Source organism: Lampetra planeri, chromosome 2, assembly GCF_965212315.1.
Source record: "Lampetra planeri chromosome 2, kcLamPlan1.2.h2, whole genome shotgun sequence".
Classification (NCBI taxonomy): domain Eukaryota; kingdom Metazoa; phylum Chordata; class Hyperoartia; order Petromyzontiformes; family Petromyzontidae; genus Lampetra; species Lampetra planeri.
The window spans coordinates 16,372,463-16,388,619 of record NC_136108.1 but is presented as its reverse complement, the minus strand read 5'-3'; the positions used below and the strand labels follow the sequence as shown (position 1 = coordinate 16,388,619).

The window sequence follows — 16,157 nt, the reverse complement described above, 5'->3', positions numbered from 1 at the left end:
TATACTCTTCGGTTTTTTCGGTAAAGTCACGTAGGTAAAAAAATAGAAGTAATAATAAAAATAAAATAATAATAAATAAAAATAAATCAATTCAATCACGACGTTTCGGAGGCAACACAAGTCTCCGTCTTCAGGTGGGACCGTCACAGCTAAATTTACAGTTCACATTTGTGTATTGTCGGCAGAGGTCGCAAACGGGTTTTGATTCCTTACCTGTACCCGGCCGCACCATGGTCGCAAATGGGTACCTGTACCTGTACCCGGCCGGGTACAGGTACAGGTACCCATTTGCGACCATGAGGAATTTAGCATATTCATAAATTCCTCTTGATATGCACATTCTTTTATTAAGGTGCTCTTCTTCCACCTCCAACTCAGCTTATATATAAGCTCCTAGCTTGGCAGTGTCTCATTCTTCACCTGAAAGACGGCTGCTTGCGTTGTAGCCGAAACGTCGTGAGAATTATTTTATTATGTTTTATTTTTATTATTTTATTACTTCCCTTCTACGTGACTTTACCGAAAAAACCAAGAAGATGAATCCCTGCAGTCACGAAAGAAGCTTTAAATCGAAGTGTATTCACTCTCAAATGTGTGTGTTGGCAGTGTTCATCTACATTAGTGGCGCTGAGAAATTGTCTTGGAATTGCACATTCCCTTCCCATTGGCAGAGGTAGTGTTTCCAAAGGACAGCCACTGTTTAACGTTACGTGCAGTAAAGTAATTGTAATACCTTTAATTGTTAGGGAACATTCCCCTAATTTGAGTCTGTCATAGAACGTCTACCCCCCTATTGAAAATAAATACACGTACAAATTACGTATTTTAATGTGTAAAATTATAAAAATGGGTCTCTATAAATGACGTCACGCGATTTTGGACGATTTTTGACCCCCCCCCCCACCCGTCGTCACACGGCGTCACAAAAAGTCAGATCCCCCTTCAAATATGACGTCACAAATCTCTGCCCACCCCCCCCCAAAATAAAACATGCTTCAAATCGCTTTAAACTATTGTCATTGCAGTGCATATTTAATGTGCCGCTACACTCTGATGTTGTAGGAGAAAACATTTATTAAAAGTCTATTTAAACATTCCTGCGGAGGGAGGTAGTAGGAACGTTGGGTTGCTCGGTCAATGGCCAGGGTCAACGGCGGCGTGGTGTATTCCGCAAATATGCCCGACTGTGAGGGTGGGCACAAGCCGGCGTGAGTAGGTTAAACGTTGAGTTTTATAAGGGCACCACGGGGTGACCAGCCCCTCCCCACCCAACCCCACCCCTTCCACCCCCCACCCAGCCCCACCCTCCCCACCCAGCCCCTCTCCACCCTCCACATTCAGCACCTCTCCACCCTCCCTCCCCACCCAGCCCCTCCCCACCCTCCACATTCAGCACCTCCCCACCCTCCCCTCCCCACCCAGCCCCTCCCTCCCCACCCAGCCCCTCCCTGCACGACGGACGGACACAATAATCCCCTGTGGGCTGGTGGAACCAGTGGGTTCCTACCAGTAACACATTCCTGCGGAGGGAGCTGGTAGGAACGTTGGGTTGCTCGGTCAATGGCCAGGGTCAACGGCGGCGTGGTGTATTCCGCAAATATGGCCGACTGTGAGGGCGGGCACAAGCCGGCGTGAGTAGGTTAAACGTTTAAGGGCACCACGGGGTGACCAGCCCCTCCCCACCCAGCCCCTCCCCACCCTCCCCTCTCCACCCAGCCCCTCCCATTTTTGGATGCACGACAGACGGACGGACAGAATAATCCCCTGTGGGCTGGTGTAACCAGGAGGTTCCTACCAGTATTAAGTAGAACGTGTTGTCTATCTATATATATAAAATCGCAAATCTGTCTGTCTGTGTGTGTGTCTGTGTGTCGCCGGACCATACGCAGTTTCATTGGACGGCGGTTGCCCCTGGCAACGGGTAGCGACGCATTCGCTGCCGGGTGGACGCCATTTTTAATTTCCGTTAAAAATATGCGCACGCATTTGTGGTATAAACTCGATATACCCAGCGTTGCCCGGGGGGAAAATACATTTAAAATCTTATGAAAACTTTCAAACATTACATACCAATGAAAAAACAACTGTGTAATTACTTTTAAACCCGGCGCGCCAAAAATCGATTCTCTGAATCGCGCAAGGAATCGAAGGTTGTAGATTCCTTTAGATTCGGACGATTCCCGTTTACTATAAGTTGGTTAAAGTCGATATAAACTGCTACGAATGGGAAATATCCGGCGTTGACTGGGGCAAAAATATAATGGTGAGGGCGGTTGTGAGTGGCGATTGTGAGTAGTGATTAGTGAGTGGTGAGGGGAGGTTGAGTGGTGAGGGTGAGTGGTGAGGGTGAGTGGTGAGGGTGAGTGGTGAGGGTGTGATTGGTGAGGATGAGTGGTGAGGGAGAGTGGTGAGGGAGAGTGGTGAGGGAGAGTGGTGAGGGTGAATGGTGAGGGTGAGTGGTGAGTGTTGAGGGTGAGTGGTGATTGGTGAGCGTGTCATTGGTGAGGATGAGTGGTGAGGGAGAGTGGTGAGGGAGAGTGGTGAGGGTGAATGGTGAGGGTAAGTGGTGAGGGTGAGTGTTGAGGGTGAGTGGTGAGTGGTGATTGGTGAGGGTGTGATTGGTGAGGATGAGTGCTGAGGGAGAGTGGTGAGGGAGAGTGGTGAGGGTGAATGGTGAGGGTGAGTGGTGAGTGGTGAGAGTGAGTGTTGAGGGTGAGTGGTGAGTGGTGATTGGTGAGGGTGTGATTGGTGAGGATGAGTGGTTAGGGAGAGTGGTGAGGGAGAGTGGTGAGGGTGTGATTGGTGAGGATGAGTGGTGAGGGAGAGTGGTGAGGGTGAATGGTGAGGGTGAGTGGTGAGGGTGAGTGTTGAGGGTGAGTGGTGAGTGGTGATTGGTGAGGGTGTGATTGGTGAGGATGAGTGGTGAGGGAGAGTGGTGAGGGAGAGTGGTGAGGGTGAATGGTGAGTGGTGAGTGGTGAGGGTGTGTATATATGTAAGGTTATTAAGAAATATATTTTTCACCCGGGCAACGCCGGGTACTTATGCTAGTATTTATTTAAAGTTGCATTTTGATGTGACGGCACATTTCTCAAACCCCGCCCCCCCTCGTGACACATCGTCACAAATGTCTGACCCCCCCTCCCCCCCAGGTGCGTGACGTCATTTATGGACGGCCCCAAAGGGTAGCATAGTAACGTGTTTTACTTATGTTACATACCGCATTATTATGATGGTTAAACACGGCATCTGGAATGTATGTTGTAGATTTGTCTTCACAACTCTGAGATATTCTCATCGTCAGCTAAGTTCAACACTGACTGTAAAACATGACAGATTAAGCATTAGCTAGTTAATAATACCCAACTTCAGAAAGTCAGTGTCGCATGATCATGCATAGCACTGAATTTGCATAGACCTTTACTTTTTCTGGGGCAGTGCACCATTAAAACTGGTTTCTTTAGAATGTGTAATGTGGTGTAGTTTACGTTACTGTGATGGAAACCAGTTTCTCTATAGGACAACCACTTAACTCCCAACAGGAGGTGCTCACCAGGAATACTAATTTTACTGAAACAATGAGGCGATGGCTTGAGTTGGCCTTCACCCGGATTTCAACTCTCACACTTGTGTTGACCTTAATACCTATACTCTTTGGTTCTTTCGGTAAAGTCACGTAGATAGAAAATTAATAGATCACGACGTTTCGCTCGCAACACAAGCGGCTGTCTTCAGGTGAGAGAGAGAAAGCTCCTGAAACAAGGTCTTATATAGGCCTGAGATGGGTGTCCCCTCAGGGTAATAGGGCGGGGCTAGAGATGGTCTCCCTGAGGCTGTGGAAGTGGCCATTGTATTGTGAGAGGTTAGCATGTCAATGCACGAGCTTAGTATGTCACAGCATCGGTGACTTGCCTAGTATGTATTAATACCTACTTATAGATCTGTGTGAACTACATCAGCTAGTCTGTTTTCTGCGTCAACTCTTTAATGCACGACCCTTTCACTTGAGTTCTACGAACTCCTAGATACTGATATCAAGTGAGTAAGTAAACATTGATGATTGCCAAATTTGTTTACAAGCTCAATTGGTCGAGCACTGGTTGATGTTATTGTTTTACAGTAGGTGAGGGAATCTGTGCATTTCCTACAATGGGACAGAATCAACTGCACTTTGCCCTGCCTCCACTGTGCAATGTAATCACCCACACTGCCACATACGTCACTCTGCTATTGTATCTCGTCCAGTATTTTACTGGCAATGACGCACTTTTCCTAATATTGGTCTATTGGCATAGTCCGAGCCCAGGTCAAATGCTCACTTCTCTCCAAACACAATTGCCATGAGTTTTTTTGCAGATCTCATCAGAAATACTTTCGTAAAATTCCACCTGTACATGGCACATTTACTTATACCAGTCTAAATGTGAAGATGCAAGTATGACTGTCAGCATAAGTATGGACGGAACAGAGTTCAGCAATTGGATGTCGTGGGTTAATGTCTCAAGTATAAGACAAATTGGTTGACTTCTAGAGAAAATGTGCCCAAATTTCACAATTTTCCCAAATGATCGTTGATTGATAGATAATTATCAATCAACGATCATTTAAGCATGAATACGCACATTGACCATGCATATTATGTGGTTGAGGACGATGATGTGTATTGTATAGAATGGTTGCTAATGGACTTAATACTAGGGCAGTTTCTGTGGATGTGTATATGAATACAGATAATACCCTGCATCCAGAATAGCCTTGCTGTATCTCAAGATATTTCCAGTAGGATCCTGCTTTGAGATGTTTAACCAATTTCACTAATGGGGGTTTGCTTCATGTAAGATGAAACTAGAGTAACCGATGATATCCCACTCACACACGTGGATAATACTAAAATCTCTGGAAACTTTACAACCCAAGCCTAGAAAAACTTGGCATTTCCAGGCAGTCCCCTATCCAAGTACATCAAAGAAGCTTCGTTTTATTATTTGTGCCAAAGCGTTCTTTAACTACAATTATTACAACAGTATTATACAAAGCAAACATTTGGCAAACGTTGAATACTGTACTGGATTGTTGCCATATTTGGGGTGGAGCACCGTGCTGTACTTGACATAATTCAGTGTTAAACAATCAGGTTGATTAATGCACTCACTGATTCACACCACAGTGATTCCATTGGTGGTCAATCACTTTCTGATCACTCTTTTAACTTTCACCCTACTACCATGGTTACTGTTCCCACCAAACTGCACTCCTGGATTCCTCCACCCCTATTGAGAACTCGGTTTACCAGACGGTGTTCTGCAGGTCAAAGAACATCTCTTGCTACTTATTTCTTTGCTTCGCTTGACTATGGATATTTCCCATCGTCTGTTTTCCCCGGTCCTTATAACTTTGCGTCAATTCAAGAAACGTGTTAATTAGTATCTATATTATCTTCAATTATGTTGTGTGTTTTGACTTAAACCTTTTGTGATTGCAGAAATTAATATTTTTTGGTTCTTTCGGTAAAGTCGCATAGATAGAAAAATAATAATAAAAAATAAAGTGAATAAAACTAATAAAACACAAAACACCACTAATATAAACTGTAGCCTGGTTCTTAATCGGAGTGAGTGTACTGGCAGTCTATAATGTAGACTGTAGCCTGGTTATTAAGTTTTGTGAGTGTACTGGCAGTCTATAATGTAGACTGTAGCAATGGTTATAAGTACGCTCACCAGCTTAAAAAACAGGCTACAGTCTACATTATAGACTGCCAGTACACTCACCGAGGTTAAGAACCAGGCTACAGTCCACATTATATACTGCCAGTACGCTCACCGAGGTTAAGAACCAGGCTACAGTCTACATTATAGACTGCTAGTACACTTACCCAGCTTAATAACCAGGCTACAGTCGACATTATAGACTGCCAGTACACTCACCAAACTTAATAACCAGGCTACAGTCTACATTATAGACTGCCAATAGACTCACTCCAATTTAGAACCAGGCTACAGTCTACATTAGTGGTTTATTTTTTATTTTTATTAACTTTTCTTTCTTCATTTTTTTTCTATCTACGTGACTTTACCGAAAGAACCAAAGAATATATAATTAACATTCGCAAGCTAAATGTCCCACGACGTAAACAGTCACGCGGAGTGATAGAGATACGTTAGCAAAGCATAACACAACAAATACTTAAATGCAAAACAGGTGGACAATCAAAACATAGCCTTTTAAGAAAATACTTAAAGTGTATAACAATCATGAATCATCATGCAGAGCTGTAGATGAGAATTCAGTGCTACAAGTTGCCGATTCTGTACATAAGCAAGTCAGCCAAAGATAAACATTGTAAAGACAGTTCATTGATACAACAGGAATCCAGACTAATTGAGAACGCACGATAGCATGTGAGATTCAAAAAAAATTTATTGTTCCTCTGGGGTTGACAAAATGAGCACTACCGAGTAAAGAGTCAAAAGTGATTAATGTCCTCACTTATAACAATGTGAAAATATTCTCTTGGTTCAGAGCTACCAACAGACATGAGCATTGTCCCATGCTCATGTGAGCAGGAAGTATTCAACTTAATGATTAACTTCGCACAAGTGCTAAGCAATAAACTGAATTTGGTTTAGTATCAAAATACATTGTTATTTTTATACTCTTGGATATGAATACATAGCCATAGAATACAGAGTTAGATATGCATACATAAGGTTTTATTATGGGGACACCATGTGGGTGCCCATTCCAGTTTAAGGTAGAGAGATACGTCAGGTCGTGAGGGTAGAGAATGTGAAATGTCACAAACAACAAGCTAAAATATGCAGTCACGCAGGAACACAGCGAGCGATAAAGGCATGATAGTGTAAGCAAACTATGGCACGCAACCAGTTCAAGGAAGTTTCCTTAAATATCACGTTGTTATCTTGGACTGCCCCCAAAACCGTGTTTGTGAATACTAAGGTGAGGTCCTAGATTTGAAGTTTTCGTGACTGTAAGGATTCATACTCTTTGTTTTTTTCGGTGAAGTCACGTAGGAAAAAAATTAAAATAAATGCAATCAGGACGCTTGTGTTGCGCCCGAAACGTCGTGATTTAATTTATTACATTTTTTTACCTACGTGACTTTACCGAAAAAAACAAAGAGTACTAAGGTGATTATGAAATGTCGTATTTGTGAACACGTGATTGCATTTGTAACTGCTGTTCAGCGCCTGAAAGAGAGATGTGCTCCATGGGCTATTTATCGATTTGCAATCGTGTTCTAGGCATCAAGGCCAGATGTGTCTTGTCTCCTGTTTTTCTTACTAATGGAGAATGTGTATTATTTGAAATACTAAGACATATCTGTTGGATCCATTCGCTCTGTCGTGTATAATTGCATATTTTTTTCTGCTCAAATTAGCATTAAAGAGAACACGTATCTGTTGGTGGATGTGAGTGATTAGTAGAAATTATATACTTCTACGATGAGTACTAAGATGAAAGATAAGATAAAGAAATCGGAAAAGTAATACATGCGATTACTATATCTTGGTTTAGAGACCCGATGCCCAATAATGGAAGTTGCTTGTGCCCCTCAACCAGTGCTTGTACCATGCTAAAAAATGGAAAAATATTTTGAATATAAAGTTGCAGAGAGCCAAAGGCGCATAGAATTCGGAATCAGAGCCAATTGTGCCTTTACTTTGAGCCAATAACATAATGGCACTCAGTGGTGGTGCCATTGGTGGCAGGTAAAATGTTATCATGGGCCAAGAACCCACAGCGCAGAAGGCGATCTAAAGGTCTTGGAGAGCTTAGCTGAGGAACACCATTTAGGTAATTTTCCAGTATGGTACTATATGTTCCATTAATACAAACCACTCAGTTGAAATGATGACCAGACACAGCCCAGGAGTCCGAGTGCAGATGCCAAAGGATATAACTTAATCCTGTTACCAGTAAACATTATGTAAATGTTTATCTATTTCACAACATCTGAGTCTAAATTTACTGTGGACTTGAAATCGCGTGAGACAAGACAACTGACACATTATGAAGGAGTACTTAAAGAGACGATACATAAAATATATTAAATGGTTTAAGTCAACTTTTTTTTTATAGTTTTCTCCAAGGAAGACGTGGCCACTGCAGTATTCCTCCTGAAACATGTTGAAATAGTATTCACTGTATCGTGAACAGAATATAAAACATGATACTATGACTATTCCACAATGGATTCATGGCTCTCAGGAATAAAATACATACTGTGGTTGGTGTACAGTGCAATATAATCAAGCTTTTAAAAATAATATCAAACTTGTAACGAGCACAGTATTTACTCACTCCTGAAGAGAGACTCACCCAGAGACGTAAAGAACCACAGACAAGTGGGAAGGACGCCGGTTGGTGAGCCAGCATCAACAATTGCCCAACCTCCGTGGTCCTCTGTATATTAAGATGCTTTCGTGAGGTAATGTGGGTTTATACATGTGCTACAGCACCCACGTGTGCGAGGGGGAAACACTCTATCCCATACCGATGGAACAAATGGAAATCAGTCCACACTTCCTTCCAGCAAGCCTGGGTTATGGCACTTTGACGTCCACGGAAAGGGAGTTTCACGGCATTTGTGTGATCCACAAACCGTGGCCTCCGCAATGCTGGATCGAGGCGTGCATCACCCCTGCCTGACTCAATTTTGTCACTCACGAAACTATTAAAAAATATAACACAATTTCATCTTGCGTATCGTGGACATGTGCTATTTCTAAATGTGCATGTGACTCATTGATGGATTTAAATAGTAAGATGAACATTTTGCAGAATGTTTACAATACAAAAGGGTGATATTTCCTACGTCTGTGACATCATGTATTGTGTTTCATGTGTCGAATGCGTCAGTCAGTGACGTCGCACGAGAACGTATTGTCCGCACTTTTTTTGTGCACTGGTGATTTTAAGAAATGTTTAGAATATGAAGAATATATTAAACCCAGAAATAGCAACAAACAAGTCAAAGTTCCCCCCCCCCCCCCACTGCGCCAGCATAACCCAACAATTGGCGCACAAAATAATAGTACAGCTAGTGGGGTGCCATGCAAGTAGGATTTGTTGCTGTATTTCAATATGCCTTGTATGTTATTGTACCTTAATTAATGAGCGTGTGTACATAAGTTAAGAGATGTTTGGGCTCAAGATCTCCCTCTTCTCATCTGCCTATGATGGCCTCTTCAATGATTCATAATTACTCTTTGTTTTTTTCGGTAAAGTCACGTAGGTTAAAAAAGAAAACAAATAAATTAAATCACGACGTTTCGAAGGCAACACAAGCTCCGTCTTCAGGTGGAACCATCACAGCAAAATTACAGTAAAATTACAGTAAAATTATAGTAATTTTTCTGTGACGGTTCCACCTGAAGATGGAAGCTTGTGTTGCCTCCGAAACGTCGTGATTTAATTTTTTTTTTAACCTACGTGACTTTACCGAAAAAACCAAAGAGTATGGATCCTTGCAGTCACGAAAACTTCAAATCTAGAATGATTCATAATTCGTTCATTTTGGGTTATATCGTGTCGGTATAATGTTAATGTGAAACAATAACACTCCACCACTCGACAGAGCCAATCACAAATGAAGTTGTCAAGTGGGCAACTATGCCAGTTGATTTGGTTTATCAGCAAAACCGGTAAGTGTTGTTGTCTTTCGTGGAATGTGTAACTCGCAGCAACACGTATTATCTGACAAATATGTGGTCTGAGCCCTCAGACAAGTAGGGTATGTGCCGTGTTGAGAGATAATGTTAAAAATCAGAGTAGTGAATACGAAATACACTTGATCAAATTACCTACAGTTGACCACTATAAACACACCATGATCACTGTAAGCCTGAATCAACAAAAGTAACTTTTCCCTCACTCGGTATTATTTCTTCACCAACAGCCATGGTCAGACCACTGCTGTGGATAAAGGTCTGCCCAAGCAAGTGCCACTTTTCAAAATCCCAACGCCTGCACTAAAATGGATTTCATCACTCCATCTGCTCGTTCTTTATTATTCTTGGCCAGCAGCCATCATCCCTTCGAGTGACGTTTTCTGTCCAAGCAACTTACACAATATTCATAGTTTGAACCATGTCCTAAGCCTGCACATGTTCTCTAATTCATATGTTCCTCTTTCTGCATTTCACTGCCACGCGTTACATCTCTCCATTCTTCTATTTTAGTGAATCGCCAGGTTGCTGAAGAATACTATGGCAGGTAGGACACACCGATTTATAAACTTTAGTCTTCAGTCACATTGGTATATTGCTGTTCATGATCAAATTCAGCTCTCCTAAAGTATTTCAACCCCTGTATCTTGTCTCGCTCTTTAATTTTTTTTTTATTTACGTCTGCCGTCTAATAGCTGCCCCAGGTAGACATACAATGCTGTGTTTGTCAGTGGCATCCCTCTAACAGATATCTCAAATTATTGCGCACACTTGTTGTGCATGGTGGTTGTTTTGCTCTCATTTATCCTGAACCCAACTTTTTTTCACAAAAGTATTTTACTGAACAAACGATTCAGGCACACACAGAGGGCATGTATGGGAATTGGCACCAGTATAGACATATTGCGAAGTACAATGATTGTTACAAACGTTTGAAATTTGAAACCTGTCTATGCCAAGTGTTCCTGAGGCCAACTTTAAAGCCTTAATTATTAAATTCCACTCACATTTCATGCAGTTCTTCCCATTGGATGGACTGACTACGACTATAACGTCATCAAATACGAGAAATAGGTTCATGTTTTCTCCAGTCATATTATGTAGGTTCATGTTTTCTCCAGTCATATTATGCCTTTGTTTCTCCTATACAATTTTGGTGATTTTTAAAAAATAATATTGCTTTAAATAATTATTTAAGCGAAATAAAAATGGTTAATTAAAACACGATAGTTGGGGTAAAGCTCTGCATTCATAGTGCCAACATAATACCATGCAGTCAAGCAATTACGAAACTCATTACACAAACGTGGCATGTTGCTGGGTGTACCAAATATTTTCTGGTGTTCTTTCATCCCAGTAAATGAAACCTCTAACCCAGCCTGTGATGTAATTCACAAGTGACTTCACTGCCCATATACATGCTACTTATATTTTTGCACCTTGCGTAATTGCATGACGTATGCACAGCCTGATTCGGGCTTCTCCAACATGCAAGTGATCCGTGAAGAAAAACACACACAACACCCTGCACTTACAATCACCGATCCATCGCATTTTGAATGAGTGAAGAGCTGTCGCCCGAAACGCTCTACTATTGCATTACCTTTTTGTCACCAGCCCCAGATGCATATTTATAAAGTGCACCCAAAAATCTATACACACTTGATTGGGTTGGATGGACAACTAGAATATAGTTGTATAGAGCTGATATTTAAAGGACAGCACACTTCTCCGTGCACGAATGTCGCACAGAAAACATCATCATCATTAACCAGGTGAATGGCAAGTGAGACAACACGTCTCTTTTAAAAGGAAGACCTGGTAAGAATACATGGAGGGATTGCATGGTCATAGAAACAAGATTAATGGTTTACTTGGTAACTGCTCCTGACACTTTGCTGTAATATTGATTTGGTTTACTCCTATTGATGAATGGTCTTCAACAGGTGAATGTGGAATTTCCACCCCTGGCTCAAACTACCAAATTGATTGATCTAATCATACCCAACTGTTTTTTTAGTATGGATATACCTTATTTTAATGCAGATTATCTTATTAAAGCATGAACATTCTGATTTCAAATGCATATACTGTATTACACGTGTGTACAAATGTAGTGATTATTTATTTCTGAAAATCCTTAAATAGAAAAAACAACCTGAGATGAAAAGCCTATTTTCTTACAAGTGTCCTGAGCGACTGACATATCGTACATTATTTACTACATATGACCGGTGTTAAACACTTAAAGTTGCAGTAATGCACGATTGAACTTAGTGCATAGCATGGTAAATATGTGTGTACTTTCAACCCAGTAAAGGGGCGATGATGTGTACACAGAGGGCGTGGATCAGCAGTCACCCACCACCTAATAATGCTATTCAATTTGGCTTTAAACACAGGCCGCTTTCAATATTGTGCAGCCATGGGAAGTTTAGCATTGTTCGGGTGAGATAATGTAGACAAACTGTGGCACTATAGAAAAAGATGTATGTGAAAAATGTATTATTTCCCATTGAGTGAAGCTGTGGTGCAGTGGTTTTCACACTGCACAATTAACTTGTTGACGTGCATTCGATTCCTGGCCACGGCAACATCAACAGGAATAGAAGTGTGAAGCTGACCAATCTGCACTTACCAGCACGGCGAAGTATCGTCAAACAACCTCCATGACATTTATTTAATCTTCTTCTTGTTAGTACTGTATCACATTATTTCCCAACATTTTAAAATTGATTCCTGGAGTACTTCTTATAAACTACTGTATATGGGATATGAATGGACATTTTTTGTTTGTTAAATCAGGATTTCATAAATTACTTCTAATTTCTGGATCATCAAATGCTATTTATTTTCAAATCCGAATTAGCTCTTCTCTAAATACCACCGTGACTGCTTTGTACCCACGTGACTACAATCAAGTGTTATTTGTGTTTAATCCCTGCACATAGTACGAACATAACCAGGAATTGATCATAGATTACATTATTCGTTAAAAGTTGCTCGGAAGCTCTTCTATTGGTCAATATGAGTCCCATTCCACCTGACGAGCACACCAATCGTCTCAAAATATTTACCCAAATAAATTCTGAAATTACCAAGATTCAATGTTGATTTCAGGAATAAGATGTTTTATATGTAAGGAAATTGTCATATATTTGGCCATTTTTTCAGACGTCTACACCACTGTCATCTAATCGCTTTATTTTCATCATCATCATAAACTTTAGTTAAAATATACTGCACATGCAGAACTCTCCGCACACAAATAAAAAAACAATTCAATCCAGCCCATTGGCCTTGGCGGAGCAATATCATGACCAAGCAGCATTAATTGTGAAGCACCCAACCTGCGTGCATTCCATCGCATTGCGGATTTGGTGAAGGTGAGTGGTGGTGGGGGTGGTGGGGGTGGTGGTGGTGGGGGTGGTGGGGGTGGTGGTGGTGGGGGTGGTGGGGGTGGTGGTGGTGGGGGTGGTGGGGGTGGTGGGGGTGGGGGTGGTGGGGGTGGTGGTGGTGGGGGTGGGGGTGGTGGTGGGGGTGGTGGTGGGGGTGGTGGTGGGGGTGGTGGTGGGGGTGGTGGTGGGGGTGGTGGTGGGGGTGGTGGTGGGGGTGGTGGTGGGGGTGGTGGTGGGGGTGGGACAAGTCCGCCGCTGTGAGAGGCGTCTTAATCCAGCAAGTGCATGATTGTTGTGCGCGCGTGGGAGGGGGGAGGAGGGGTTGGGGGGGTTCTTGATATTTTTGGGGTACAGCTTGAAAAAGCGTCGCTCGGCCAGGGCCCTTCCCTCCTCCCACGTCCGCTTGGGGCCGCCCTATAAGAGGCAGAAGGGAGAGAGAGCGGCTCCCACAACTCGGGAGGTTTGTGCCTCGCAACTGAATGGTGAGTGCTGCTTGGGCGGGTGGCGATGCGTGCGTGTGTAGCCGTGAACGTCACCGAAGTGTGCTCTACGACAACCCTTTAGTTAGCTAGCGGAGGAGTAGAGGCGATTCGTTATAAGCGACTTTTATCATCGTTGAGGAAACGTGAACAACACGCAGCGTGCGAGCTTCCCGCTTCGTCGCCCTGCGGTTTTGTTGGTTCGACTCGGGTCTGCGCGGTCGCCGTTCTCTCTTTCCCCCCCCCAACTCCTATTCAGAAACCGGTTCACAATCGTGACTGTGTTTTAAATGACTTCCGACGGTGTTTCAAACGTGTGTGTGTGTCGTTCGTGTGACCGTACCAAACTTTTGTTGTTGTTGTGGTTAAAGTTTGTGTCGTACCCCGTTGTTCCCCGCTCGTGTTTCGTGGCCCACGTTTGTCTCGTCGGCCCCAAACTTCCGTGACTTGCTGGGGGGTTTGCTCGGCTCGGCTCGCCTTGCACAGTTTCCCCCCAATGCCATGTCGATTCAAGTCCTTGCCTAGCTACCATTGTCTCGCCAACATTCGCATTCAACACCAACGGCAGCAGTAGCAGCCACAGCAACTGGGATGAACTCGGGCGGATGATGAGGTCCGGTTATTTTCGTGAATGAAAAACCCACCGCGTAAAAATCTTGCAACTCCACGCCGGTGGTTAAACTTGACAAGCGAGTGGCTTTGCCGTTCGACAAAGAACCACTGTGACCCCGTTGTTTACAACGCTCGATGGACTTTTATAGTACTAAGAAGTACCGAAGTCGTCCACGAAATACACTTGAAAGTCGAGCCCAACCACCACTAAACTGTATCGTGTTACGGAGTAGTCCTGTGGTAGATAATCATAATAATGATGCTGTTGTGTAGCCCCCATCCACTGCTGTTGTCCCCGTCATGGGGATTGGTTTCGAGCCAGAACTTTAACCGCGATGGTCATCAATGGGTGGGTTGCCGGCGGGGTTTAGAGGGCCCAAGATTCAATTCGCTCGTGCCACTGATGTTAGCCGTGGCCTGCAGTCGGAGCTCGGGGATGCTGTGGTGTCTGTGTGGGGGGGGGGGCATAGGCGAGTCTCGGGTTAACCGCAGCTCCACAGCTTCGTAGAACAACTACAGCCGCGCATGTCGGCAAGTCGTCGTCCTATGGAGACTCATCCCCGCCAGAGGAACGTGGAATTTCTACGACTGGTTGCGAGGCTGTAAACGGGAGCTGAGCACCGCCGCCTCGATGCTCTTTTTGAGCACGAGATCTCACTTATATTCTTGATTCTTTCGGTAAAGTCACGTAGACGTGAAATAATATAAATATGAAACAATAAAAATTCTCACGACGTTTCGACTGCAACACAAGCAATCATCATCAGGTGTTTAATATTTATATTATTTTATTATTTCACTTCTACGTGACTTTACCGAAAGAACCAAGAATATGAATCCCTGCAGTCACGAAAGCTTTCAATAAAAAAGAGATCTCACTTGTGAGAGCCGTGGCAGAGAGTAACTTGCGGCACGGTAACGGGGTAGGGCGTGATCGAGATTGGGGGTTGTCACCGTTCACAGTTCAAGCCGCCGCCCTCTGCGTCATAGTGGCAACCGCGCCGCGTCACGCCTGGCACCACGCTTTGTGCGGGACATGGTGGTGGTGGTGGCCGGTGCGTGTCCTCTGTTAGGTCCTGCTTCAGGTGAAGTCACTCGCCATCTCATCTACGTTTCTACAGCGCGCGTAATCCAGGTGTCCCAAAAATGAATTGACCCCCCCCCACCCAAAAAAAGAACGTTGAGTGTGTTGTGTGTTCAAGTTCATTTATTAGGTATAGCCCTGTGAGCCATTCGGCTCTTGAATCGGGTGCAACCACGACAAACAGAAAACAAAAACATGAACAAGAAAACATCTTTAAGTGACTATGTGCAAACAGAAAATCCAAGAAAAGACAGCAAAATATTCGAGATACTGACATAAATTTAATATGAATGGCTTGATGTTGCTTTGGAGCTACATCGGACAAACGAAAACAGGATATGAATACATGTAAAAGATTTATACATTTCAAGTTTTTTTTTGTGGTGTTGATTAATTCCGCGTTCAAACTCTGAACATTTTCCAACAGCCGTAGGGATGGATGACAGCATCAACAATATGATGTTTAAGTTCTTCAAGGTCCCTTTGTTTGCGGGTGTAGACTTTACTTTCTTAAAAATCTAATGGTGATAAGTTGGGTGAACGGGCAAATCTGTCCTTGCATCAGAAAATGGGGTTTCTCCTGAAACCGTACTAAATCACTATTCACGAAAAACTAAAACTTGTACATCGAATGCATAAATTAATATCAAACGTATGTCAGTATCTCCAATAACAATACATTTATTCAACCGTTTTCTTTTGGTATATTGATTTACAGACACCCTCTATATATACAGTGCTGCAATAGCAATGTACATGCCTTTTGCCAATCTACTGCTGGATTAGCACCGTCCACCCCACGTGCTGTGTTCGTTGCGGTGGGTTGTTTGACTATACCTCGCCGCACGAGTCGTCTCTAGTTGGTAAAGGGGAGGGTATGTGGTGGGATGGAGT

General features: G+C 43.2%; 1 protein-coding gene across 2 annotated transcripts in view; it reads left to right on the top strand.

Annotated features, from left to right (window-relative positions):
* The first annotated feature begins 13,480 nt into the window (after positions 1–13,480).
* The window catches only part of ITPRID2 (ITPR interacting domain containing 2), a 42,871-nt gene continuing 40,194 nt past the window's right edge, over positions 13,481–16,157 (top strand). For both annotated transcript variants that reach the window (XM_078608822.1, XM_078608811.1), the window contains exon 1: positions 13,481–13,570. The gene's annotated coding sequence lies outside the window, so the exon portion shown is untranslated. The remainder of the gene's footprint in view (positions 13,571–16,157) is intronic.